Genomic DNA, 27,632 nt, shown 5'->3' on the forward strand with positions numbered 1-27,632 from the left:
ATGTGTGGTATGTGAAAATTTAAGAAAAAAAATATTTTTCTTAACGGGTCATAATGACACGATACGATACGTTAAAATTACACTGTTACAGGTGATACACGAATACCACAGATACGACTTGGGAGACTAAGGGCTGGTTTGGTATTGCTGTGCTTTAAAAAAAAGCTGTTTCTGCTGTGCTGTGAGAATAAGCAGCTGCAGTAGAGTGTTTGGTAAATTTTTTTATAAAAGTGCTTTTGAAAAAAAAAAAGCAGTATTAGAGTGTTTGGTAAACTTTTATGTAAAACAAATGTGAAAAAAAGCCGGTTTTTCAAAGCTAGGTTTTACAGCTTCTTGTTTTTGGCTTTTTTTCATCCAAAACTGTGAAAAAAAGCTGAAGCTGAGTGTTTACCAAACACAAAAACAGCTCCAGCTTTTTTTTTGATAGCAGTTTTTTCAGAATCAGTACCAAACCAGTATAAGCCTCAGTCGCTGCCTCCTTCCTGTTACAATGGCGCCACCCCCTCTCGCGCGGATTGAAGAGAAAAGCCAAGAAGCAGCAAATTCAACAGCAAGACGCAGAGCTCGAGCGCTTCGATTCGCTCCCATGGAACCCCTCTCTCCCCAACGACGACAACGCCTTCTCGCAAGTGGTCGGCAACAACGAGCTCGTCGTGCCATCTCTCTATCCTATTACATTGGTTGACTAATGATAACGACTGTTCAACAAAATTGCGTTTTGTTTTTCTGTTTGGTTACTGGGAAAATTTGGAAAAGAAAATAGGGGAAAGTTGATTTCTGGGGTTTATGGGTTTTATGTTTGCTGTTGTTATATGAATGAATGCAGGTTTCCTAATGCTTGAGGAGATTGATGAGGCCGCATATGGGTTTGAAATTCCTGAACCACACGTAGAAAATAGGAATAGCAAGGAAGACAGTAAGCAAAGGGAAAAGTCCAAGAAGAGGAAGCGCAGCAGCGGAGTTGATGGGGGTGCTGGTGAGGGGTTGAGGCTGATGGCGAAAAGATTTTGGGCAAGGCTGATAGCGAGCTAAATAAAAAGAAGAAAAAGAAACAGAAAAAGAAAAAGAAGCTGGACCAAGCTCAGAGAATTGAGAGTGTTGATGGAAATGGTGACAATGAGGTTGAAGATAAAAGCAAGGATGAGGATGTGAATTCTATGAAGAAGAGGAAGAAGAAGACGTTGACGAAGAAGAAGAACAAGGCCAAGAAGACCCTGGAAAATGTGGAGAGTACAGTTGGTTAGTCTTGTATTCTTTTACTTTTAGAAAATTTAGTGCTGTTCTTTATTTTATTTGTTTATGTTTTGTTTTCTGCATTGGTGCTGGGCTGTTTGTTAGAAATTTTGGCACTGTGCATGCCAGTGACAAATTTGATCGAATTCATATGATTTTAGAGCGTTGTCCTTGTTAACTTATCAGGCTATAAATTGATCTGTAGTACTAGTTTCATTAGGTTTGGATCAAAATTGTTTGTGTTACTTATGTTGGGAAGGAGAGAGTGAAATGAAAAGGTAAAGAAGAAACGGGGAAGAGTAATTACAACTAAAACTAAACAACAATTTGAAGTTGGTTTTGGTTTTTTATTTATAGACTGTCAGATGTGTTGTTTCTCCTATCCCCCTCATCTTTGCCACTTTCTTCCCATATCCATAATCTAAATAACAAAGAATTATGAAATGTGCCCATAACACGTTGATGGATTGGTGATAATCTCAATTCAATGTTATTGTCAAACATCACTTCGTGCATATTTAATAACTGCATTAAAGATTATGGGATTAGGAAATTTTTTCAGACTTTGAACTGCACTTTCATTATCTTTTCTTTGATAAGAGGTGTACTTTCAATTGATTGATTTTCCAGGCGAATGACACGGAAATTTATTCGTTCTGTATAAAATTTGATGTTTCTTACAAAAACTAAACCTACATAGTAGTGTGTGTAATTTCTTACTTTCTGGTCTTGGTTAGTCTGGTCGGGTGGTGCACCACCATAGGTCGATCACTTTTTCCTTCCAATCTCATCACACAAATAAAATATTCACACGTTTAGTTCAGTTTTTTATCTTATTGTATATTTTCTTGAAGCACACATAATTCTGACAATGCTTGTTGGACGTGTTACATTAAGATACTCATGCCACTTTCTGCATTGATGTATGTGATTCTAGATGATGATAGCAAAGGAAAACAAGAAATTGACGAAGAGATTTTCGATGAAGATGAGTATTATGCATGGCATGAGTTGAGACTCCATCATCTGATCATGAAATCAATATATAGGCTTGGGTTCAAGAACCTAACGCCAATACAAAAAGCTTGTATTCCTGCTGCTGCTCATCAAGGGAAGGTTGGTTAAGGTTATTGTGTAAGATCTTTGGTAGGCAAAGATCATTTCTTGTTTGGTACTCATTAAATTGATTTATATGACAGGACGTTGTTGGTGCTGCTGAAACAGGGTCTGGAAAGACACTTGCTTTTGGTTTGCCCATTTTGCAACGCTTATTGGATGAAAAAGAAAAGGCTGTAAGGATGTTTGATGAAAAGGGGGAGGAAACAGAGAAGTTTGCTCCAAAAGGTCTTTTATGGGCCCTTATCATTACTCCCACAAGGGAACTTGGACTTCAGGTAACAAAATTGATTGCCGGTTGATTCTGTTCATGTAATTTTTCCACAAAACAACAGTTTTCCTTTTCTGGAAACTCTTTTTTTTAAGCCTTTGGTTTCTATAATAAATGAAAGTTCATTCCTACTGGAATGAATGATTCCATCCCCATATCATCCATCAGGAGTCCCACATGTATGGCCTACATGGACTCCATATGTTTTTTTATTTCCTTATTTGAAGTTAACACTGAAGGCATGTTTGTTTACTTCTTACTTTTATAATAAATGAAAAGGAATGGATATATGATAAACAACCTGCCCCACCTACCCTGACCCACCTACTTCTTCATTCCCCTGGTTGTTAGTAAGCACATGGATACTACTGATACCATTCCTTGTAAGTAATCATGCCCTAAATGAGCAAGAATGAGAAGGATTCCCATTCCATGCAAACAAAACAAGACATGAGTGTAGGAAGTACAAACGTTTTTATATCGAGTACCTGAAGTTCCCCGAAGTTGTATGTCTGAACTAAAAGTCCCACGATATAGAAGAAAACGATATTGTAAGTTCTATGTGCTACATGTGCTAGGCGGAAGAAGCATACATAGTGGCTAAGTAAATTTGAAGAGAAGCCAGTGCAATTGGAAGACCCTTGATAATAGCCAAACAAGAAACCTGCATTTCTAACGCACACATGTTTAAGCCCAACTTGTGAGCCTAAAAATGTGAAAGAGATATATCTCCTTAATAGTGTTAGAATTGATAACATCACCCCTTAAATCTGTTATTCCCTTTGTCTTAATTTTGCACCTCCATAACATAGGAATTGAGGATTTTGTCATTAGGAATAAAATCTTCATGCAACCAAAGGAGAAGGGCATTATTGTGTTATGAGGATTAAGGTTTTTAGATGCCGTTTTACTATGTAATATAACTGGAGAACTAATAAATACACTAAGCAGTAACCTCATAGAATTTCGGTAGCTCTCTGTCCTCATGTCATTTTTAATGACTAGAGCTTATAAGTTTACCCTGTGAGCTTTCCAAGAGGCACTCTTCTGTACGGTAGAGCCTATAATATTTCCTGACTAATCCATATTGCTTTGGAGAAACTTTTTTGTATTGCTTAATGCAACAGTGGGAACATGTAGTAGTAACTGAAGAAACATCAAACTACTACACTGTTTGTTTTTCTTGCCTCTGGTGTGCTTGTGTATATTTCATATCAGCTTGTAAGAAAATGAAAAGTTCTGCTGCAGCCAATGATAGGATTGTTTAGGACTTATAATAGCAGGGCCAGAAAAGTTAGTTATAGGTTCTGAAAATCGTAAAGTATCTCATGTTTATTCGCATTCTATGGGAAGCAGCAGTTTGCTTGTGCCTTGCCTTTTTTTTTTTTTTTTAAACAGTAATACTGAAATTTCTTTTTGAATAAGTTGAAAATGTGGGTTTTGTGAACCTTGTTCGATTCGGAATCTGCATGTTGAGATTTTTATTTTTTCATTTCCAGGTCTTTGATCATCTTAAGGCAGTTGCCAAGGATACTGATATTAGAGTGGTTCCAATAGTTGGAGGGATGTCAATGGAAAAGCAGGAGAGACTTCTAAAGGCTAGTCCTGAGATCGTTGTTGGGACTCCAGGGAGATTATGGGAACTTATGTCTGGTGGAGAAAAGCATCTAGTTGAGTCAGTACTGAACTACTAATAACATTTGCTTAACGCAAGACATTGATTCTGACAATAAATTTTGTTTTTCCCTTCATTTTTCCCGTTTTGATGCATGTCAGTATGTTCAATTTCTGACTTATCATTATTGTGCAATGTGCTGTTTTTCAATTTCTGAGTTATCATTATTGTGCAATGTGCTGTTAGTATTCATATATCTTGTTTTTGCGTGATGATTAAAGTAGTAGTTTTTTCCTCTTTAAGTTGGACTACTAAAGACTAGATCTAGGAGTTCAAGATTAGCTAGACTTGTTTACATATGTGTACTGATTATATTCTGCAGTTGATCACACATAACTATGTTACCACAGGTTCACAAGTTTACCACTATAAAAAAGGTACAAGTAATTACTTAATAAGAAAACTGGAAATATAAAAAGGTTGAACTTTTTGTTTTTTTGTTTAATCACGCTGAAGTAACTTGTGATATCATACACGTACGCTAATATAAATGTACGTAGCCTTCATTGGAAGAGGCTATCCTGTTCTAGCTTTTTCACTGGTCCATAATTTAGAAAGAATATGATGACTAGTCGCAATTGCGGTATCAAGTAATGCTTGTGCTCATGCTCATTAATGAGCTAGATGCATGCATACACCTTTGACATGTATAGATAAATTGTTTTTTTGACTAATTTTTCTGTTTTTCCAGTTACATTCGTTGTCTTTCTTTGTGCTGGACGAGGCTGATCGAATGATAGAAAATGGTCATTTTCATGAAATGCAGTCAATAATTGACATGCTTCCAGTGAGGAATACATCAACTGAATCCCATTCTGAAAATGCACAAAATTCTGTTGCAATGTTCAACTTCCAGAGGAAGAAAAGACAAACATTTGTTTTCTCTGCTACTATAGCACTTTCTCCTGATTTCCGTAAGAAGTTAAGGCGTAGTTCACAAAAAACCAACCAATCAATGTCTGATGGGGTGAATTCTATAGAAGCTCTAAGTGAGCGAGCAGGGATGAGAGACAATGTTTCCATCATTGATCTGACAAATACATCCATTTTGGCAAATAAGCTTGTGGAGTCATTTATTGAGTACGTGCCTTTCACCTATCCATCTATTATCTGACATGAGGAACTCTTTTTCGTGAGACCTATCCATCTATTGTCTGACATGAGGAACTCTTATTCAGGAGAATACAGTTCACCTTACCGACTGTCATTTTAGAGCATAATGTTTTCAATCTATTTTTTTTTTCCATTCAACCGTGTGAACTCTCTCTCTCTCTCTCTCTCTAATATATATAATATTTATGTATGTCTTTCCTGCATACATATATACACATAGGCCTGTTGGTGGTTTCGTTAGTAACTAAGTTAGCAGCAGGACATCTGACACCTCAGATCCACTTTGTAGGTTAATGTACTCGATCCACTATGCATCATAAGTAATAGATTGTACTTATAAAAGTGTCTATTCGTAATCTTCAATTTATTAATTCAGCCATTTACTTTTTATTTTTTGAAATTTCTGTTTATCTATTGAATTATGCGAAGCTTGATATGTTTGGTTCTGTTTATACCTTAACTTGTTTTCTGGTTATTTCTACAGAAGTTGGTACACAATTTTTAACTTTCCCCAAGAACACTATAGATATCTGGTAATTTGTCCCCCAAAAAATGTGATTATACAATTGATGCCTTTTTCTTCCCTTCGGTTGGACCACATGTTCATAAGAGTTAGTGCAAATCACTTCTATACCTTAGTTTAACTGGTTCATGATTGGTGACTAGCTCCATCTATGGTTCAATGCCTTCGTGATGGATGCAAAGAAGGAAAATATATTTATTTTAGGCCTGAGCACAAAACCTAATCTCCATGTTATGATTTAGGGTTGAGCACTCATTTCTATTACTATTTATTTTTGTGCTGGCTTTCAGTTGTCATGTTATTCAAGTGTTCCTTTTTGGGTATTTTTGGTATCTTATTACTTTTGGACTGCTTGTATAAATTGTAGTAGGGTTTATGATTTTCTCACATTATTCAAATATTGGTTTGAACTTATCCCAGTTTTTCTGTCTCCTTGTATTTTTATCTTTTTTCTTGTTGTCTGCCTTTTTTGTTTTCTCCTTCTCTAATCTTTCTCTTTATTTTTACTTCATTCTCCTTTAGTTTATCGCCCTTTACTGCATCCTTGTTATTTCATGATAGCAAGTAGTAATATTTTTTCTTAAACAAAATTAAATTATAAGAAGACTATGGGCAATAGGTTTTTCAATGATCAGACATAGATGCTCAAACAGTGAATTCCTCTCCCTGTTTTCGTTCATTAGTACATGTGAAGCCTTCATGCCATTTTTTTTCCTGTTAGCTTCCTGTGATTTGCTGATATACTCCACTAAGTTTGCACTGTATGTATATGCTTAATAGTGAGAATGTGAATCTCAAGAAAGGTCCTTGGAAGACAAGGATTGCTATTTCTGCTATTGCAGACCTCGAAAAGGTGGCCTCCTTTTTGGCTAAAAAGGACGTGATAACAAACAATGACATATCAGAAAGCTCTGTATTTGCAGTCTTCCCTTGGCTCTCTACAATGCCTACAGTCTTTACGTTTTTCTTATGCTAAAAAATGGAGAGAATTTTCTTGCACTGAGTTACCTAATAGCTTTAGTGGCAAAGTAGTGGTCCTCTTAAGACACAGAGTGCTGTTTCCTCCAATGCAGGCCTCAGATTGTCTTCTTTCCTTTTTTAAGAGAGGACCAGATAACAAGTAATGGCATCTCAGAAAGCCAGTGCTTTGTATCTTCAATCTGCTCTTGGCTCGCTACGATGCCTACACTTTTTAGTAGTTTCCTTTTGTTCTAAAACAAGGTAAGTTTTATTAAGCCAAGTTACATAGTAAAGGAGTCCTCACAAGACACTGAGTATCGTTTCCTCTTATTCAGACCTAGGAAGAGTGTCCCTTCTTTTGACTAAAGACAGTGCTGTCTACTTTAATCTGCTCTTGCCTCACTATGATGCCTAGACTCTTCAAATTTTTACCAAAGGTTTATATAATAAAGAAAATTTTCTAGCTACCTTTTGGTGTTAAATATGTCCTGTTAGCACACTGAGTGCTGTTTCCTCTAATCCATAGCTTGGAAGGGTGTCTACTTTTTTGGCTAGGGGAGGACCTGATAACAAACATTGGCATATTAGAAAGCCAGTGTACCTTCAATATGATCTTGGCTTGCTATTAATCCACTCATTCGTGGTTTCTTATTGTCTATGAAATGAGGAAACTTTCTTTCACAGTTGTCAATTAGTTGTATGTATGTAGTTAAATGATCTTGTATTAGATTGATTTATCTGGGTGAAATTGTCAGATCTTGATAGTGTCATGAGAAATTGTAGATGTTTATATTTCTCTGAAATCAGATTAGTTATAAAGTCAAGTGATTATTTTATTTTATTAAAATATTGTTTCTAACTAAGTAGAGGGGTGTTAGATTGAGTCAATCACGTTGTAAGTAATTTTTTCTTCGCCAATCGTTTGTGGAGCTAATATTTGAATGGTGATGAACAATCTTTACGAATATTTTCTTTTGTAGATAGCAACTCTGGGGTAGGCATTGACTTTTGTTATGCTACATGTCGAATTTTTTCTCAAAGCTTTTAACTCAATGTTATTCTTTATGCACCTTATCATATGGTTGGCATTCGCTAAATATCAATTTGAGTGAGTTGACTATTTGGAGTTGGAGAAGGTCTAGTATTATAATGTATCAATCTTGTTTGATCATTCACCCTCACTTATGTGGTAATGCTTGGGTTCATTTGGCATAGCCGCATAGGTCATGGGTTTGCTTGGTGGTAGATGGGTGGCTTTTGCAGTCTTCTTCCCTCCTCCAATGCCTATGCTTTTAAAACTTTTAAGATTTATGTATTAATCTGTGCAATCTTATGGCCCAAATTTTCTTCTTTTATTGGAATGTTGCAATATGTCAGTGACAATTTTTAACTATTGACTTTGTAAAGTAGTAACAAACTTCCTAACATATGGTTTAGCTTGCATTATGGCTCATGGGAGTGTTAATACATGTGTCATGGATAGTTCAGAGAAGGAGACTTCTTTCTCCCCATGGCTGTGATATGGTAAAAATGTAGCTGAGAGTGGGTCATCTCTTCTCTACCCAGTATAGGGAGTCTAATTTGAGCTGGGAGGGGTGTAGTTTTGGTGAGATGTGCTGTACAGAGCTCTTTTTTGGTAATGCTTTTGATGTAGCTAAACAGAATTGTGTTTGATGTTGATCAGGTGGAGGAGAAGGTATATTTGTGAGAGTGACTTTGATTTTGGGCATCGATGCAGAGTTTTGGTGCAGTTCATGTATGCTATCTTTTTAGATTGGAGAGACTTTGTTTTCTGGTGCTTTGTTCTGCTGTTCTGGACTTTTTTTTTTTTTTTTTTTTTTTTAGCTGTGTTTTGTGTTCTAGCTTTAAGTGCAGTGGACTGTTCGTCCTCTGTTTCTGTATATTTTTATTTTAATCAGTTGTGTTTATAAACTTTATTCAAAAAAAAAAAAGTTATGTTTATAAACCAAAAAAAAAAAAAAAAAAAAGGAAAGAAGCACCCATGTCTTATATTAGTTTATTTTTTTTCTTTCTATTTTGTAAAAAGATACTGCATTTTGTTGCTAGTTGATTTTGTTTGAAATCTAAATGGAAATTGCAATGGTAATTATTTGGGGGGAATCGGAAAAGTAATTTTTATCCATGACTTGGGTATTGAGTTGCAATCATCTTATTAAGCTTGCATGTATGAATGGGAAAATGTAAAATTTATAAAGATGCCTAGATCATACTTTTCCATGACTGCCTTGACCCTTAAGTTCACAATCCCTTACCTAAAGGTTACATATTCTGCCTTGTATATGCAGAATTAGCTATAGCCTGCCCTTCGTAGCTCTGTTGAATGGGCTTATGTTATTGGTGCAATTATCTCACTAGGTTCTTTTCATATCTTATTATAAAATGACCAGGAAAGTTTAGGTTTTAGCTTAGGGTAGTGGTTTTTTAGAGTCCCATTTTTTTCTGTATACTACTTGATTTTAGCCGACCCCACTTAGTGGGAAAAGGCTTTGTTGTTATTGTTGTTGTTGTTGTACTTCTTGATTTTAGGCTTTCATTGTCCCTTTGTTTCCTCAATCACCAAGCATAGAAATAAGATATAGGAGTGCAAATGGACAAAGTGGGAGTGTTGAAATCACCACCCTGAGGTTAAACTTTGCCTTGGCTGTAGAGTAGACTTTGCCTCAAGTTAAATATACATCCACTGATTTGTTCTAAAGGCAACCCAGTTAAGTCTTTATAACAAAGAATATAAATTGGGGCCAGTTGTGTGAATCCATGAGAAGTGCTTGTGTTGTGCTATAAAGTTGCTTAGTTGTCTCTCTGGTTTTAGTTCATGAGCCTTTCAGCGGATTGTTACTTAATCATTTTAGGATTGCAGATGCAGGGAAGAAGATAAAGACGCCTACCTGTATTATATTTTAAGTGTTCATGGACAAGGTCTCACAATTGTATTTTGTACATCAGTTGCAGCTTTGCGACACATATCATCACTCATGCGCATTCTTGGCATCAATGTCTGGACACTTCATCCTGCGCATTCTTGAAGGTTTGGCTTTCACTTTTCCAATTAAGTTAAATAAGGTTGTACCAGATATGTATCGCGAAGAAAAAGTTATGTTTAATATTTATTCATTATGGTGAGAGACAAATTCAGATTTGGTGTGTAAGTTTCGGCGATGTGAATGCTTGATAAAAATTGTTTAGTATTCAATACTATTAAATGGTTATTTAGGAATGAAATGAAAATTTGAAGTTCAACATTTTCAGTCGAAGTTTTGGAGGAGCTGAAGGAAATGGGTTTATTTTAAAGAGAGCAGTTATATGATGAAACAAATACGTATTTTTTAAATTAGGATAACTCCAGCGAATCAAACTAAGAAATGCAAAGGGATTCTTCTTTTGTTTTGTTTTTTTTTTCTTTTTGGTACTTTTCAATCATCTTACCAAACTTGCTAGAGTTCGATCTGAAATGTGTATAATATTTTTTTGACCTAGCCAACATGACCATGGACAGATCTGATGGCTTTTTTCCTTTCTCCTTTCATTACAATAGGACGAATGGTAAAGTTTTACTAATTGTTTTCTTTTCTTGCTTGGTAAAGAGAATAAAAATTTGAAGGGCTTCATCGAAAAATATTGTTATTGTGAACTTCCTATATTGTACTGTGCTTCTGGCCGGATGGAGATGTGGACACAATTTTCTATTTAGTTAGGATGTGGTATTTCCTTTCGTTGGATAATCATTACCAGCAGAGTTTTCCTTTCATTTTGTCACAAAAGTATCCTGATTCCAGATCCCTGGTCATGGACTTGAAAGCTTACCACTCTTCATCGTGCTGAATGCAGGCAATTGATCGTTTTCGTGGATTTGAACATGGTTTACTTGTGGCTACTGATGTTGCAGCAAGAGGCCTGGATATTCCTGGTGTTCGAACTTTTGTTCACTATCAGCTTCCACATTCAGCAGAAGTAAACATCTGGATGCTTTTCACCATGTTTGATGAGGGCCTCACATTTGCTGACGGGTGTGTTGATCTTTTTCTGTTCACTAGGTTTATGTTCACAGAAGTGGTAGAACTGCTAGAGCTTCTGCTGATGGGTGCAGCATTGCACTATTTGCACCAAATGAGACCTCCAAATTTGCTTCTTTGTGCAAATCATTTTCTAAGGTAGCAATTTTGGAAAGATGGCATTCTTTTGAATTTTACGTCAAGGAAAAATTAAGTGCTACTTTGAATTTATCAACCACAGCAATGTTTTCAGTCCTGTGATTTCTGTCCACAATTATCCTTATTATGTTTCTTCTTTTGTACCCAGGAAAGTTTTCAGCGATTTCCCATGGACAGCTCATACATGCCTGTGGTCATGAAACGGTTATCTCTTGCACGTCAAATAGACAGGATTATGCGGAAAGATTCCCAGGTATTACTTCAATTTAGATTTTTACAGTGCAATTCTAGGGACAACGGGACTGCAAAATTGGTTGGTCCGGTCTGACTTGGCCTGAGGCATGAAAGGGTAGGCCTTACACACCCTAGGGTTCAATAAGATTCAAACCCTTTTCAGGCAGAGATTCCTGACCCAGTTGAGGAAAAGCTAGGCCTAGGAGGCTAGGCCTATGCCCTAGTCCAAACGATTGAATGGGCCATAAGACCAAGCCTAGAACTCACAAGGCTTTACGTGACTCTTTAACATTTTTTTATTTCAAAAGTCAACTAATTATATAGTTAAATAATCTATATTATTACTAAATGAAATCTCTTTAACACACACATACACACTCCAAAAAAAGACTGAATCTTTTTGTCAACCTAAATATCGAAAATGTCAGGTTTTTCATTTGTACATTAAATTTTTTTAAATGATATTATTTTAAAATGAAGGCTAATATGGTATTAAACAAACTCTTTCCATTACTATCTCCCATACCATACCCTATTTCTCTCTCTTATTTTTAACTTCCATCTCACAACCCAAACGTCCATCACATTGCACCATCACATTGCACATTCATTACGTGCATGTGAATGTGATGTTTCTAGTCTAGAAATAACTTAACTATTAATATATGTTGAACAAATACAAATAACTTGAATTATCACTATACAATAATTTAATCCTAAAAATAAAAAAAAATAAAAAAATAAAAAAAATCTTGTAATCTAAAGATAACATAAAGTATAACGTGTTGTAATGTAAGACTCAACCCAATAGGCATAAGTAGACCGAGCAATTTCTTACATGACCTGTTAACACGACACATAAACGACACGAAAATAACGGGTTTCGAGTCAACACGAAAACTAATTGGGTCATTATCGGGTCACACGATAATAACCCATTAATAACGGGTCCTTAACAAGTTTACACAAGAGTGACACGCGAGTAACCTGTTTCGACACGATAAGAAAAAAGTTATTTTGATGCTTTTAATTTTTTAAACTACTAAAAAAAACTTACTATAAAATACAATAGATATAATGAATATGTATATATTGTTTATTAATTATTATTCTATATAAATTTTAAAATTTAAGTTTATTTATTTATTTTTATAATATATTATAGGCAAAGATTGAGATTCAAAATCATAAAACACATTAAAAATAAAAATATCAAGTAATTTAAAAATAGGAAAACTAATGAAAAGTGACACACCCCGACCGAGATCAGGGCATGCTGGCCGTCACACGAAGGTGACGTAGCCATGTGCGCGTGCGGAAGCTAATAAGAAGGTAATATAAAAGTACTAATAATTAAAAACTTAATAGCATACAAAGTACTAGTGTATGTGAGACACAATTCAGAGCAAGTCTACAACAGTCCAAAAGGAAAAGATACGACATATTTACACCCGAAGGTGACCCTACAATGGTGAGTATCTGTCAGAAATGCCGGGACGCCCTCTGGGATAAACCACCGAACTTGCTAGACCACTAGAACCTGGAGGGGCGCAAAAACAAAAGCGTGAGTGGGCAAAAACAAAGTTCTTTGAAAACTCTTTAGCAAAATACATTCTAACCCCTCGCCGTAAAACCTGTATACTTCCCAGAAAATGAACATATATACGTATGTATAGATATGTCAATCATGCTCCACATATGCCATTCATGTTCACAATATGCCATTTATGCTTGAGAATATGCCACAACAGAATATCATAATCAAATATAAATGCTCAAGCGTAATTCACATCAATAACATATAATCTGGCAGCCGGGAGTCACCTAACGTGACCTGTACGGCTGCATCTAGAGCTCCACTCTCAACTCAATATCTGAATCTGCACACGAGTCGGAACCACCTAACGTGGTCTGTACGACAAGCTGGGTGTATTATATATATGTATGCTCTAGTGCTACGATCACGTGAAGCTGTGCGATAAATCGCGGGTCACCTACAAGTCGGAACCACCTATTGTGGTCTGTACGACAGGCTTGCACCTATCTTGGATCCAAGGCGAGCATGCGGTGCTGGTGAACATACACGTGAAGGCTGTGCCCTGGCCCTGGGCGGGAGCACTAACACCGGGGGTGCAGATTATGAGCTCTCTAAGCATTTCAAACTACTATTGCATAATAAACAGGAATGCATAACCACATGAATACCGCTTACCTGGCACTTACCTGTGCGTCCACAGCACCAAATACACATTTATATATATGTATGCCACTACTAATACATGCGATGATGCGTAAACAACATTCATACGATGCATGGCATAAAACAAATAACCTTTTCTATTTAATTTCTGGGAATTAATATGTATATAGGTATATACGGAAAACAAAAGCCCACTCACTGGTAATTAGAAGGGTCGTAGCCCCCCTGCCTCGAGTGTGTACGCTCGTCCTCGGAAAACGAATCACCTAAACGCGACAAAGTTACGAAAACGTTAATTTAAAAGCACCTAAGCAACTTCTCGTAATAACTTCTCATACATTGCTCAAATTGGACAATTGAATATACCAACGTGACCTACACAACCTCAGGATCACACACATATTTTTAGAAAAATTTTTGGACCACGCACGCGCCCCCACGCGCCGGCCAAGGCACGGCCCTACGCGCCCCCACGCGCGGCCACGTGCACTGCACACTGACGGTGTCAACAGACGCCGTCAGGAATATTCCGTCAAACTGACGGAATATTCCGTTAAATCTAACCAGATTCCGTCACTGCCGTTAGGAATATTCCGTTAGACTTAACGGAATATTCTCCTGTCTTCTCCGGCGAAAACTGGGAATTTTTCAAACCTTGTTTTCTCCTTCGTTTTTCAACCAAATTTCACGTTCTTTATACCAAAATGAAGCCTAGGACTAGTAGAACAACGTTAGACTAGTTTTAAGGCCTAAAAATTAAGGAATCTCACCTGTCTTCAAGGTCAAAACTCGGCCAACTTTGCACAGGACGATCGTGACGTCCAAATTCACCCAACGAACTACTCCGAGGCTCCTTAGGACCTCACAAACACATCTACAAGCTTAGAATCTCCTAAAACAAGCTAGATTAGGTTTGCATGAACAGTGCAATAATCGGACCTCGTTGAAACGACGTGAAAACATCTATATTCTTACCTGAAAATGGCACCTTTGAACTCCTCTCAGCTCCACGAACACGATGGTGGTCTTAGTTTCTTGATTGGTGAAGGTTTGATTATGCTTGTATGCGTGTCCGTGTGTAGAGGAAGAAGAAGAATAATGGAGCTCGGGGAGGGAGAGAGAGAGAGAGAGAGAGAGAGAGAGAGAGAGAGACAAAGTGACAGAAAGTGAGGGAAAGAGGGAGGAAATCCCGGGAGAAAAAGAAAATGCATGATTGTGTGTGGTCCCACAACCCACACAACACAACACTTAACGTACACAAACAAATTAGGGTAAAATTGTAATTTCAATGTACGTTAAAATGAAATTTGGGACGGGATGTTACAACCTACCCTCCTTAATAGAATTTCGTCCCGAAATTCAAAACAACCACATATAACCCCTAATAATCGAAGAACAACCTAGGATACAAATCCCTCATCCTATTTTCTGTCTCCCATGTCGCTTCTTCAACCGAGTGATTCCTCCACAAGACTTTCACCAAATTCACCGTTTTGTTCCTCAGAACCTTTTCTTTCCAATCTAAGATCGTTAACGGTTCCTCGTCGTACGTCAAATCTGGATTTATCTCTAACGGTTGAGGAGGTATCACATGTAACGGATCAGCAACATAATGTCGGAGCATAGACACGTGAAAAACGTTATGCACTTTGGCCAACTCCGGAGGCAACTCCAACCTGTAAGCTACCTCACCAACTCTTTCTGTGACTATGTACGGTCCGATGTACCTGGGACTCAACTTCCCTTTCTTTCCAAACCGCACAACACCTCTCCATGGTGAAAGCTTTAGAAATACCCAATCTCCGACCTCATACGTTCTGTCCGTAGCATGTCGATCTGCTAAACTTTTCTGTCTGTCCTGAGCTGCTTTCAGGTTAGACCTAATTACCCGAACATTTTGAGTCGTCTCCTCGACAATCTCCGGGCCTACTAAGACTCTTTCGCCAACCTCTGACCAATATAACGGAGTGCGACAAGATCTACCATACAAAGCCTCAAATGGCGCCATGCCAATGCTCGAATGGAAACTGTTGTTGTAAGCAAATTCCATCAAATCTAACCGCTGGTGCCAAGCATCACTGAATTGTAACACTGATGCTCGCAGCATATCTTCCAAGGTCTGAATAGTTCTCTCGGACTGTCCGTCCGTCTGTGGATGATATGCCGTACTGTAAAGTAGTCTCGTACCCAAAGCTTCCTGAAAAGCTACCCAAAACTTCGATGTGAATCGTGGATCACGATCCGAGACAATACTTACAGGGACACCATGGTACTTCACAACCTTTGAGATAAACAATTCTGCTAATCGGCTCAAAGAGTACTTCTCTCTCACTGGAATGAAATGTGCCGACTTAGTGAGCCGATCAACGATCACCCAAATGCCATCAAAGCCATTATGTGTACGCGGCAACTTGTACACAAAATCCATAGTGATATTTTCCCATTTCCACTCTGGAACGGGAAGCGGCTGCAACAACCCAAACGGTTTCTTTCTTTCTGCTTTAACCTGCTGACAAACAGCACAACTGCTCACATACTCAGCTATCTCCCTTTTTATACCCGGCCAATAGTAGAATGGTCGAATGGTATGGTACATTTTAGTTGCCCCTGGGTGCATGGCATAAGCCGAGATATGTGCTTCATCTAGAATTTCCTTCTTCAAATCCACATTACTAGGCACGAACATTCTACCCTCTAACATCAACATGCCATCAGAATCACGAACTCTGAGATCTCGCCTTCTTCCTTGATCTCGAGCTCGAATTAGTTCTTGAATCTGTTCATCAGCTACCTGAGCTTCAAGCACCCGATCAACCAAGATTGGCCTAACTTGAAAATTAGCAAGTAATGCCACTTCTCGATCTTCTGCTTCTAACCTTACTCCCGTAGTACGTAGGTCCACCAAAAGAGGAATACGACTAGTGTACAACGCATTAATACGGCCCTGTGACTTCCTGCTAAGTGCATCGGCCACTACGTTCGCACGACCAGGGTGATAATCAATCGTGCAATCGTAATCGCTGAGCAACTCCAACCATCTCCGTTGACGAAGATTAAGTTCCTTCTGGGTGAAGAGATACTGAAGACTCTTGTGATCTGTGAAGATCCTGCACTTCTCTCCGTAAAGATAGTGTCTCCACAACTTCAACGCAAAGATAATAGCAGCCAACTCCAAATCATGTGTAGGGTAATTCATCTCATGGGTTTTCAACTGCCGCGAAGCATAAGCAATCACCATACCATGCTGCATCAATACACATCCCAGACCATTCAAGGAAGCATCGCTATAAACCTCGAAATCACCACTATCGTCCGGGAGTGCCAAAACAGGTGCATGAGTGAGACAATGCTTCAATTGCTGGAAACTCTGCTCACACTTATCATTCCACTCAAACTTAACATCTTTCCTTGTTAACCTCGTCAGTGGCAAGGCAATTACCGAAAAATCTTTAACGAATCTCCGATAATATCCCGCCAAACCAATGAAACTTCTCACCTCAGTGACGGTTCGTGGTTGCTCCCAACTCTCCACAGCTGCAACCTTCTGAGGATCAACTAGAATACCTTGAGCAGAAATGATGTGCCCCAAAAATGCGACTTGATCTAACCAGAATTGGCACTTACTAAACTTAGCATACAATTGGTGTTCCCTCAACCTTTTCAACACCAAAGTAAGATGTCGGACATGCTCTGCTTTGGACTTAGAATACACCAGAATATCGTCAATGAAGACAATGACAAATCTATCCAGGTAAGGCTGGAATACCCGGTTCATTAAATCCATAAAAGCTGCTGGTGCATTCGTCAACCCAAACGGCATAACCATAAATTCGTAATGACCGTAACGAGTCCTGAACGCCGTCTTAGGAACATCATCCCTACTAATCTTCAGCTGATAGTACCCAGACCTCAAGTCTATCTTAGAAAATACACAAGCACCTCTCAGCTGATCAAACAAATCGTCGATACGAGGCAATGGATAACGGTTTTTAATCGTCACCCGATTCAATTGCCTGTAGTCGATACACAGCCTCAAAGTCCCATCTTTCTTCCTCACAAACAACACTGGAGCGCCCCAAGGTGAAGTACTAGGTTGAATAAATCCCTTATCCACTAATTCCTGTAACTACACTTTCAATTCCCTTAACTCAGCAGGAGCCATACGATAAGGAGTTAAAGAAATAGGATTTGTACCTGGAAGTAACTCAACATTGAACTCCACATCTCGATCTGGGGGTAAACCAGGTAAATCTTCAGGAAAAACATCAGGGAAGTGTCTAACCACTCTCACATCCTCAATTCTGCTAGGTACCCCTGACAACCTTTAGTCAACAACTTCTTCGCTCGCAAAGCCGAAATAACACCATGTCTTACTCCACTCTGCTCACCCACAAAAGTAACCTCAGGTAATCCAGGACGGTGAAACGTAACTACTTTCCCGTAACAATCAATGTTGGCACGATAGAAGTGCAACCAATCGTTGCCCAAAATCACATCAAAATCGACAATATCTAACGGGATAAGATCAGCGGGCATAACAACACCCTCTACTATCACTGGACATCCTGGGTACATACAATCTACAACACATCTCTCTCCTCTAGGCATAGCGAATTCTAAATCGTACCCTAGAGGTGTGGGGCGAGGTTGCGTTACTTGAGCAAATGTATGAGAAATAACGGAATGTGTAGCTCCACAATCAATTAAGACTCTAGCAAAATAACCAAGAATGTTTAACGTACCCATAATCAAGTCCGGGTTGTTCTGAGCATCCTGCAGGGAAATATTGTGAATACGCCCCTGGCCCTGCTGTCGTCCACCACGACCTCTGCTCGCTTGAACACCGCGACCTTGAGCTCCACGCCCCTGACTGGGCTGACCCATCTGTCTCGAAGACCCTGCACTACTAGTAGCATTCTCATTCTGCTGATACTGTCCTCCTTGGTACCACTGAGAACCACTCGTTGGAGCTAGAGGATACGGCATGTAGTTGCTGGGATACGGGGGATAACCACCTTGTGAATACGGGTCCTGGGGGTACTGATACGGTCCCGGAGCATAGGGAACAACATCACCCTGATAGTGATAGGCACCACCTCTACCTGCTTGACCACAATTACTCGGACCCTGGATTTGCCGAATCGGTGCAGGTGGCGGCATAAAGGTCTGCTGCGGCTTCTGCTGCTGACTCTGGGGACAATTCACCGCTCTATGTCCCACCTGTCCACATGTGAAACAACCACCGCTAATCTGCCTGCACTCGCCGAAGTGTCGGTTATTACACCTACGGCAAAATGGGACTCGGTTTCGGCCACCATCACCTTGTCTCTGGCCTCGAGCACCTCCATAAAACCTACCTCCACGTCCCTGTCCAGAGGCACTGAAACCACCACTAGACGAACTCGAACTGGCACCACCCCTTTTGAAGTTTTGAGTTTGGCGAGGCCCAAGCGATGTTTGACCTTTTCCTTTGTCGTCTTTCTTCTGATTGCCGTTTTTCTCTTCGTCACTGTCACTTGACATATTCTCTGAGTCCTCAATCCTCAACAATATCTCATAGAACTCCTGGTAGAACTCACAGTGAGTCGTAGTCGCCATAGAACGCCATCTCTTCTTAGTGCCCAAACGGAAACGACGAAGCATCTCCGCCGGATTACCAGCGACATCCGGATAGTAGCGAGACAAATCAGTGAACTTACGATAATACTCGTTAGCCGTCATCTTTCGCTGTTTCAACTCAGTGAATTCCTGTTTCTTACGATCGATGTATTCAGGGGGTACAAATCTCCTCTGAAACACGTCCTTGAAAACATTCCAATCGGTCCTCTGAGCTGGAGTCAACCTACGAAGTTCTTGCTCCCACCAAGCTGCAGACTCCATCTCCAGAAACCAAGAGGTCGTCTCGACCCACCTTTCCATAGGAAGGTTCCCCTGGTTATGTAACACACGGAAAGTCTTCTCTATGTGTTCCAACCAACGCTCTGCGCCTTCGTGACCCTCGTTACCTTTAAACTTATCCAACTTCAGGTAATACATAGTTTCCAAAGGAGTCCTCTGGGGAGGGCGCATCACTGTTTGAAGGGCTGTAGCAATCACTTCTCCCAACTGAGTAAGATCAGGGAAACTAGACTCATCTGAGCGACGTGGTTCCCGACGAGGCGGCATGATTCTGACAGAAGACACCAACTATTAGAATACTCATAAAGACACAGGACTGCCAAACCTAGGCTCTGATACCAAGCTGACACACCCCGACCGAGATCAGGGCATGCTGGCCGTCACACGAAGGTGACGTAGCCATGTGCGCGTGCGGAAGCTAATAAGAAGGTAATATAAAAGTACTAATAATTAAAAACTTAATAGCATACAAAGTACTAGTGTATGTGAGACACAATTCAGAGCAAGTCTACAACAGTCCAAAAGGAAAAGATACGACATATTTACACCCGAAGGTGACCCTACAATGGTGAGTATCTGTCAGAGATGCCGGGACGCCCTCTGGGATAAACCACCGAACTTGCTAGACCACTAGAACCTGGAGGGGCGCAAAAACAAAAGCGTGAGTGGGCAAAAACAAAGTTCTTTGAAAACTCTTTAGCAAAATACATTCTAACCCCTCGCCGTAAAACCTGTATACTTCCCAGAAAATGAACATATATACGTATGTATAGATATGTCAATCATGCTCCACATATGCCATTCATGTTCACAATATGCCATTTATGCTTGAGAATATGCCACAACAGAATATCATAATCAAATATAAATGCTCAAGCGTAATTCACATCAATAACATATAATCTGGCAGCCGGGAGTCACCTAACGTGACCTGTACGGCTGCATCTAGAGCTCCACTCTCAACTCAATATCTGAATCTGCACACGAGTCGGAACCACCTAACGTGGTCTGTACGACAAGCTGGGTGTATTATATATATGTATGCTCTAGTGCTACGATCACGTGAAGCTGTGCCATAAATCGCGGGTCACCTACAAGTCGGAACCACCTATTGTGGTCTGTACGACAGGCTTGCACCTATCTTGGATCCAAGGCGAGCATGCGGTGCTGGTGAACATACACGTGAAGGCTGTGCCCTGGCCCTGGGCGGGAGCACTAACACCGGGGGTGCAGATTATGAGCTCTCTAAGCATTTCAAACTACTATTGCATAATAAACAGGAATGCATAACCACATGAATACCGCTTACCTGGCACTTACCTGTGCGTCCACAGCACCAAATACACATTTATATATATGTATGCCACTACTAATACATGCGATGATGCGTAAACAACATTCATACGATGCATGGCATAAAACAAATAACCTTTTCTATTTAATTTCTGGGAATTAATATGTATATAGGTATATACGGAAAACAAAAGCCCACTCACTGGTAATTAGAAGGGTCGTAGCCCCCCTGCCTCGAGTATGTACGCTCGTCCTCGGAAAACGAATCACCTAAACGCGACAAAGTTACGAAAACGTTAATTTAAAAGCACCTAAGCAACTTCTCGTAATAACTTCTCATACATTGCTCAAATTGGACAATTGAATATACCAACGTGACCTACACAACCTCAGGATCACACACATATTTTTAGAAAAATTTTTGGACCACGCACGCGCCCCCACGCGCCGGCCAAGGCACGGCCCTACGCGCCCCCACGCGCGGCCACGTGCACTGCACACTGACGGTGTTAACAGACGCCGTCAGGAATATTCCGTCAAACTGACGGAATATTCCGTTAAATCTAACCAGATTCCGTCACTGCCGTTAGGAATATTCCGTTAGACTTAACGGAATATTCCCCTGTCTTCTCCGGCGAGACGCCGGCGCAAGCGACGGCGCCGGAAAACTGGGAATTTTTCAAACCTTGTTTTCTCCTTCGTTTTTCAACCAAATTTCACGTTCTTTATACCAAAATGAAGCCTAGGACTAGTAGAACAACGTTAGACTAGTTTTAAGGCCTAAAAATTAAGGAATCTCACCTGTCTTCAAGGTCAAAACTCGGCCAACTTTGCACAGGACGATCGTGACGTCCAAATTCACCCAACGAACTACTCCGAGGCTCCTTGGGACCTCACAAACACATCTACAAGCTTAGAATCTCCTAAAACAAGCTAGATTAGGTTTGCATGAACAGTGCAATAATCGGACCTCGTTGAAACGACGTGAAAACATCTATATTCTTACCTGAAAATGGCACCTTTGAACTCCTCTCAGCTCCACGAACACGATGGTGGTCTTAGTTTCTTGATTGGTGAAGGTTTGATTATGCTTGTATGTGTGTCCGTGTGTAGAGGAAGAAGAAGAATAATGGAGCTCGGGGAGGGAGAGAGAGAGAGAGAGAGAGAGAGAGAGAGACAAAGTGACAGAAAGTGAGGGAAAGAGGGAGGAAATCCCGGGAGAAAAAGAAAATGCATGATTGTGTGTGGTCCCACAACCCACACAACACAACACTTAACGTACACAAACAAATTAGGGTAAAATTGTAATTTCAATGTACGTTAAAATGAAATTTGGGACGGGATGTTACAAAAAGGGCTTGAAAACTTTGAGTTTTGACAATAAGGACAAAATAAAGGGTAAAGTGAATAGTACCAGGATTGACTTTTAGTGTAAAAATATGGTTTTTCATTATAGTAAAAATGTGACTTTTCATTAAAGTTCTATTTAAAAATACCAAACACATTAAAAAAAATAAAATAATTAATTTACATGTGTGAAAAATATGAAAAAATATGCAAACACTTGTAGTCGCATCCTCTATGCTTTGAGGATAGGTATATGATCATTTGAATTTTTAAAACCATACAAACTCTCATGAATAGTATTTTTAAGGGAGTTCAAAATAAACAAAATTCATAATCATTAATGTATAAATTTGAAAGATGTGAAAGCATAATAAAGTCATAATTGCATCCTCAACGCTTAGACAATGGTTACATGGTTGTTTAGATTTTTAAAACCCTCCAAATCTCATGAACAGTGTTTTTTATTTGAGTGCAAAATTAATAAAATTAATAATAATTATTGTAGAAGTGTGAAAAATGTAATCACTTGTAATGAAAAGCTTTATAACTTTCATGAAGGGGTCAACTCCAAAATTTAGTATGTATATACTAATTTAGTATTTTGTTTTACATTTTTTTGGGTCAAATTATGTTTTTCATTTTCATTTTTATTGATTTAAAATATATTTTTCTTAACGGGGAACGAGTCAGGTCATATTACCTGATAATATTAACGGGTTGATTTCGGTCGGGTCATATTACCCGTTTACTTTAACAGGTATTACACGACACGACCCGTTAAGCTATCGAGTATGACATGAAAATGACACAAATACGAAAAACACAACACGAATACCAGGTCTAGGCACAAGCCGCTCAACACAAGTCCCAGCCAAATTGGCCTTGTGTTGTGCCTAATGCCTTTTGAGATGGGTCTGGCTCAGTCTAAACCAACTGGTTATGGATTGTCATGCTTTTGTATGCCATTGGACCTGCTCCATGCATCATGCCTAAACAATAAAATAAGGTGGGTCAGAAATCATGCCGTGGGTTAATTTTACAGTCCTAATGAAACCTATTATCTCGTAACTGAACACTGGTTGTGTTGATTGAAGAGGGTATTGAAGCATTGATTAGTTATTCCCACACAAACTTCTTAACCAGTATCTTTCTATTAGTCCTTTGACTTGCTAGGTGTTTGTTGTTTTTCTTTCTTAGATTAGAAGTTATTAATCTGCTAATTCTTCTTTCTTCTTTGTGCTTACCTGCTCTGCTGTATCTAATCGTTATTATCATATTACTCTTCGTCTCTTTCAATTTCTCTAAATTATGTTTGATCTGCATATTTTCTAGTCTACTCTTAATTCCCCTTCATGTCTTTTACAAAATTTTCTTGTGATGAATTATTGTTTAATCTTATTTTCTTTTTAGGAGAAATCGAACAAAAATTGGTTAGAAAGAAATGCAGAATTGATTGAATTGGTTGTGGACCATGATGACAGTGAGGAGGAAAGGGTGAAAAGTGATAAGCAAAAGAAAGCCAGCTCTGCGAGTTTAAAGAAGTTGCAGTAGGTTGCTAATACTATAAACATTCTGATTTCTGAAAGTGCCTCTTATGATTGTTCAGTATCCGTAGTCTAAAGTTTGGAGCTATATCATCTGATCTACTTTTGTTCGGAAAACAGGAGCTCAAGATGTTACTTTCGCAACCATAAGAACCGAAGTCATTTTCACATCGTTATTTGACAGGGGTAACTATCTTAGGAACTTAAGTGACTTTTTCCTTCTGATTGGAAATGATCTTATTCACTTTGACCTTCATTTCTAGAAGTTATTTGTTAATTGTTGTTCTCTTGGCAAAATGAGTTTTCATGCTATCATTTTATTTAAACGTAGAAACAAAAACTAATATCCATGAAAAGAAAGATGACTTACAAGGAAAGATAGGATATCAGTCGCTTGACTGATAGCTAGAGTGTAACATTCAACTCAAAACACCCACCTAATAAGATTAAATACATTGAATGGAGTATCCTTGAAATACTCAGGAAACGAGTATACTGTCCTGCAAAGGAAGGGCCAAATATGGCACCTCATAATTGAAAGGCCATTTGATGTAGAATGCACTAGGATTTTTACTCTAATATAGGGCTATCTTAGTATGTTGCACATTTTTTTCCCACCCTTTTCATAGTTGCTTAATCACTTCTGTTTGTAATCTGACATCTTAATAACCATCTTTTCCCATTTGAGGTTTCGGAGAGTTTTGGAATTGAACTAATGATTGGTTGGCACAACCATATACGATGAGTATGATCTCCACCAAGGAGTATTTTGATTGATGCATATGTAACTTTATAAGGGGTTTCAGATCGCTGTGTTTGCATCTATGACCACAAATAACATTTGTTTTCAGTACATGAGATTGATCCTTTGTTTTATTATTATTTTTTCAGGCTGGTGTGTCACCTTTCCTGCTACATCAATTCAAAGAATTGGCTGAGCAAAAATTTGGTGATGGCAGTGACTTGGGAGATAAGAAAAGAAGCAAATTGGTAGTTATTGGTCAGGATTGCATGGAACCACTCCAGGGACTTCGGAGTGCTGGGCATGAGGTAGTACCTAGATGCTAGAGTCATAGTCTGTGTGCTTATTCTTCCTATGATCTGATTTTAAATTTTTATTGCATGAATGGATGATGCATGATAAATTATAATTACCATAAGATTATCAGCTGATGTATGAGAACGTGATATTGAAATTACTACGACAAATTATTGGATTACTTTCATTTCACAACACTTTATTGTGATGAATAATAAGCCCTCAAAATTAGGATTTTTCATTTTATATTTTATGTCCATTAGAGTTCCAGTATTTTATACTCTTTCTCATTCAGGTACACAGTGATGGGAAAGAGGTGGCTCAAAAGCGAAGAAACATGGTGACTTTGAGGAGGAAAAGAAAAGAGGAGAAAACACGTACATTCTTTTTCCTTTTTCTCTTTGTTTTTGGGTGGTGGATGTGAGGGGTGGTTGGGATTTGGCTTCTGTGGGCTCTGTTTGTATTGATATTGTTATTCCTTTCAGGTTTGAGAGATCAACGGAGAAAGCGGAAGAAACAGATGAAGGGAGGAGATTGAGCTGAATGGCTAATTGAGATTTTGTAGCTCTGACGTTGATAATCTAGGTCAAACAACATATATCGTAGGATGAGGTATTATCTCAAATTTGTTCTAGATTGTTGAACTAGGAATAATGGAGCTCCAAGTGACGGCAATTTCCTTATCTCATTATGTTTTGGTAAAGTAATGTGCTTAATGAGCATGCAATGCAAGCATTTTGAAAGGCAAGGTGCTTTTATTCTCGCTATTCGTGTTATCATTTCAGCTTTCAGTAACGTATATTTCTTGCTGTAACTTGGGAATTTTGTTTTTGAATAAACGAAATGAGCTTAGCCTCACAATGGGTTAGCAATAATGTGATTTAAATTCGTCTTTCGCGTGAATCGAACTTAAGACATCCCTTACAAGTGAAAATGAATACCATTACACCGTAGTAATAAAAACACACGGCACTAGACCGTAGTAACAAAACACGATTCACAGGAGAGGGCATTAGATGTACATCTCAATTGGATCTGCCAAAATTGATCCCCCACGTCTTCTTTTGTTGCCCAAATCCCGCTAGAACTTGAGGAAAAGATGAAGGTAGCTTAGTGTTGGGGCCTAAAAATGTCATCTACAAGTCCAATCATCCGTAGTTTTCCTTTTTGAAAAGCATTCCTGGAACAAAGACTACTTTCTCACCATGGCAACAACTGCAATCAGAGCCTATACAAAAGTAATGCCTCATAGCCCAATCGTTGTGGAAGTGTCACAAGCCAAGCTTAAACCCATGCATAAGGTACGAAATGAAGAGCATGTAAATTTATGATCATGCCAAGTCCTATTAATACATTAATATTATGATAAAAGTCACGCCATGCTTAAATGAGCCCAAGCCACTTAACGGGGATTGCCGAGTGGTTGATGGTGTGGATGGTTATGGAAGTTCACTGGGCCTACGTGAAATTAGGGTTATGGAAGACTTTGGGCTGCTTGAGGGCCCAAGGATCCAAGCCCATACCCTTTGCATTTCATGCAGGCAAGCATTGAGAGAGAACTAGTCTAGTTTGCCTATTTCCCTAGCAAGCCAACCCTCCTAGTTAGGACCAAACTAGATTACGGCATTAAATGCACTCTAAGCCCAACAAGTCAGGCATTTAATGCTGACTTTCCCTTCCTAACTTGCACAGACAACCAAAGCACGAAAGCCATGAGGCGCGCTACCTGAAGTAGTGTTTACGGAAGGTTGGCCTAGGAAAGTTGTTCCTCGGGGTGCAGGTTTCAACAATGCAACTACTTTACACCAAAAGGGAAATAGTAGGAGAGCTAGGGAGAAAGGAAAGGGTAGACCAAGCCACAAAAGGAAATTCCTTTGAAGCCTAGAGAAGAAACAAAGAAATACTCCCGTTGGAGCCTAGAAGGATCCCTGCTTCTATAAATACAACATTAGTACGATGTAAAGAGGGAGAAACACAACTACACGAGGGAAGAAGAACGATAAGGGCAAGAATGCACCACGCATAGCAAGCTTCCTCTAAGTGTAAGAAACTCTAGTTCTTTGGAGATAAGCCTTCCTTTCACCCTGAGCCTTCCAATAATCTTCCTTAACTCCTGTAAAACCATTAGCAACCTTAGATTAGCTATTTCAATACCATATAGCCAACAACAACGTCTCTCTAGTGGGCTCTTAGCTTCCACACCATGCATCATTCGTGCAAATCATAATTTATTGTGATTACTTAGTCGTTCTTAGTATTTATTAGTTTAACACTCTTCAAAGCTGCCAGGATCAGTGCCCAGGGAAGCACTCTGTCAGCGCCTAGGGAAGCACTTCGTCAGCACCCAGGGAAACACTTTGTTGTGCCTAGTGAAACACTTCATTAGCACCTAGGGAAACATTCCATCAGCACCCATGGAAACACTCCATCAGCATCGAGGGAAGCATCTCATCAGCACTGGAAGTACTTAACATAACACTAGACCAAACATCTAGGAGTTGCTGGAAGTACTTAACGTAACACAAGACCAAACATCTTTGAGATGCTTCGGGCCTATTCCTTACTAATTTAGCAATGGGGGACATGAAGGTTTTGACTCATCTCTTTACAACAAAAGCCCATCATAGCCTTTGACTCAAAAGCATCCCCAACATTCACCAAAGCCTTGCCCAAATTATAAGAACCAAATATAACATTATAAGGCCTCATTTGGTGTTTAGGTAGTTGATAGTCATTTCTTCGTTCAACAAACTAGTGAGTTATCTAGTTTAATCCTAAACACCACACGACACATAAGTACATAATGATATTTAGTAAACAGCCACTTTTGTTCTGTTGAAAATTATCAATAGGCTTTACAATAAGCATCTGGATTATGCAAAACCAATCGCAGTAGGTATTGGGTCATGACGATGACCAAATGTCCTTCAAAGTAGGGTTTGAGCTTTCGAGCTGCAACAACTAGCACCAAAATTAGCTTTTTGATCTTTAGGTATCTAGTTTCTGTATCAAGGAAA

General features: G+C 39.1%; 1 pseudogene; it reads left to right on the plus strand.

Moving 5' to 3' along the window:
• On the plus strand, positions 1-25,357 carry LOC137744454 (DEAD-box ATP-dependent RNA helicase 13-like; annotated as a pseudogene).
• Positions 25,358-27,632: the final 2,275 nt, after the last annotated feature.

This window comes from Pyrus communis, chromosome 9 (assembly GCF_963583255.1).
Source record: "Pyrus communis chromosome 9, drPyrComm1.1, whole genome shotgun sequence".
Taxonomy (NCBI): Eukaryota; Viridiplantae; Streptophyta; class Magnoliopsida; order Rosales; family Rosaceae; genus Pyrus; species Pyrus communis.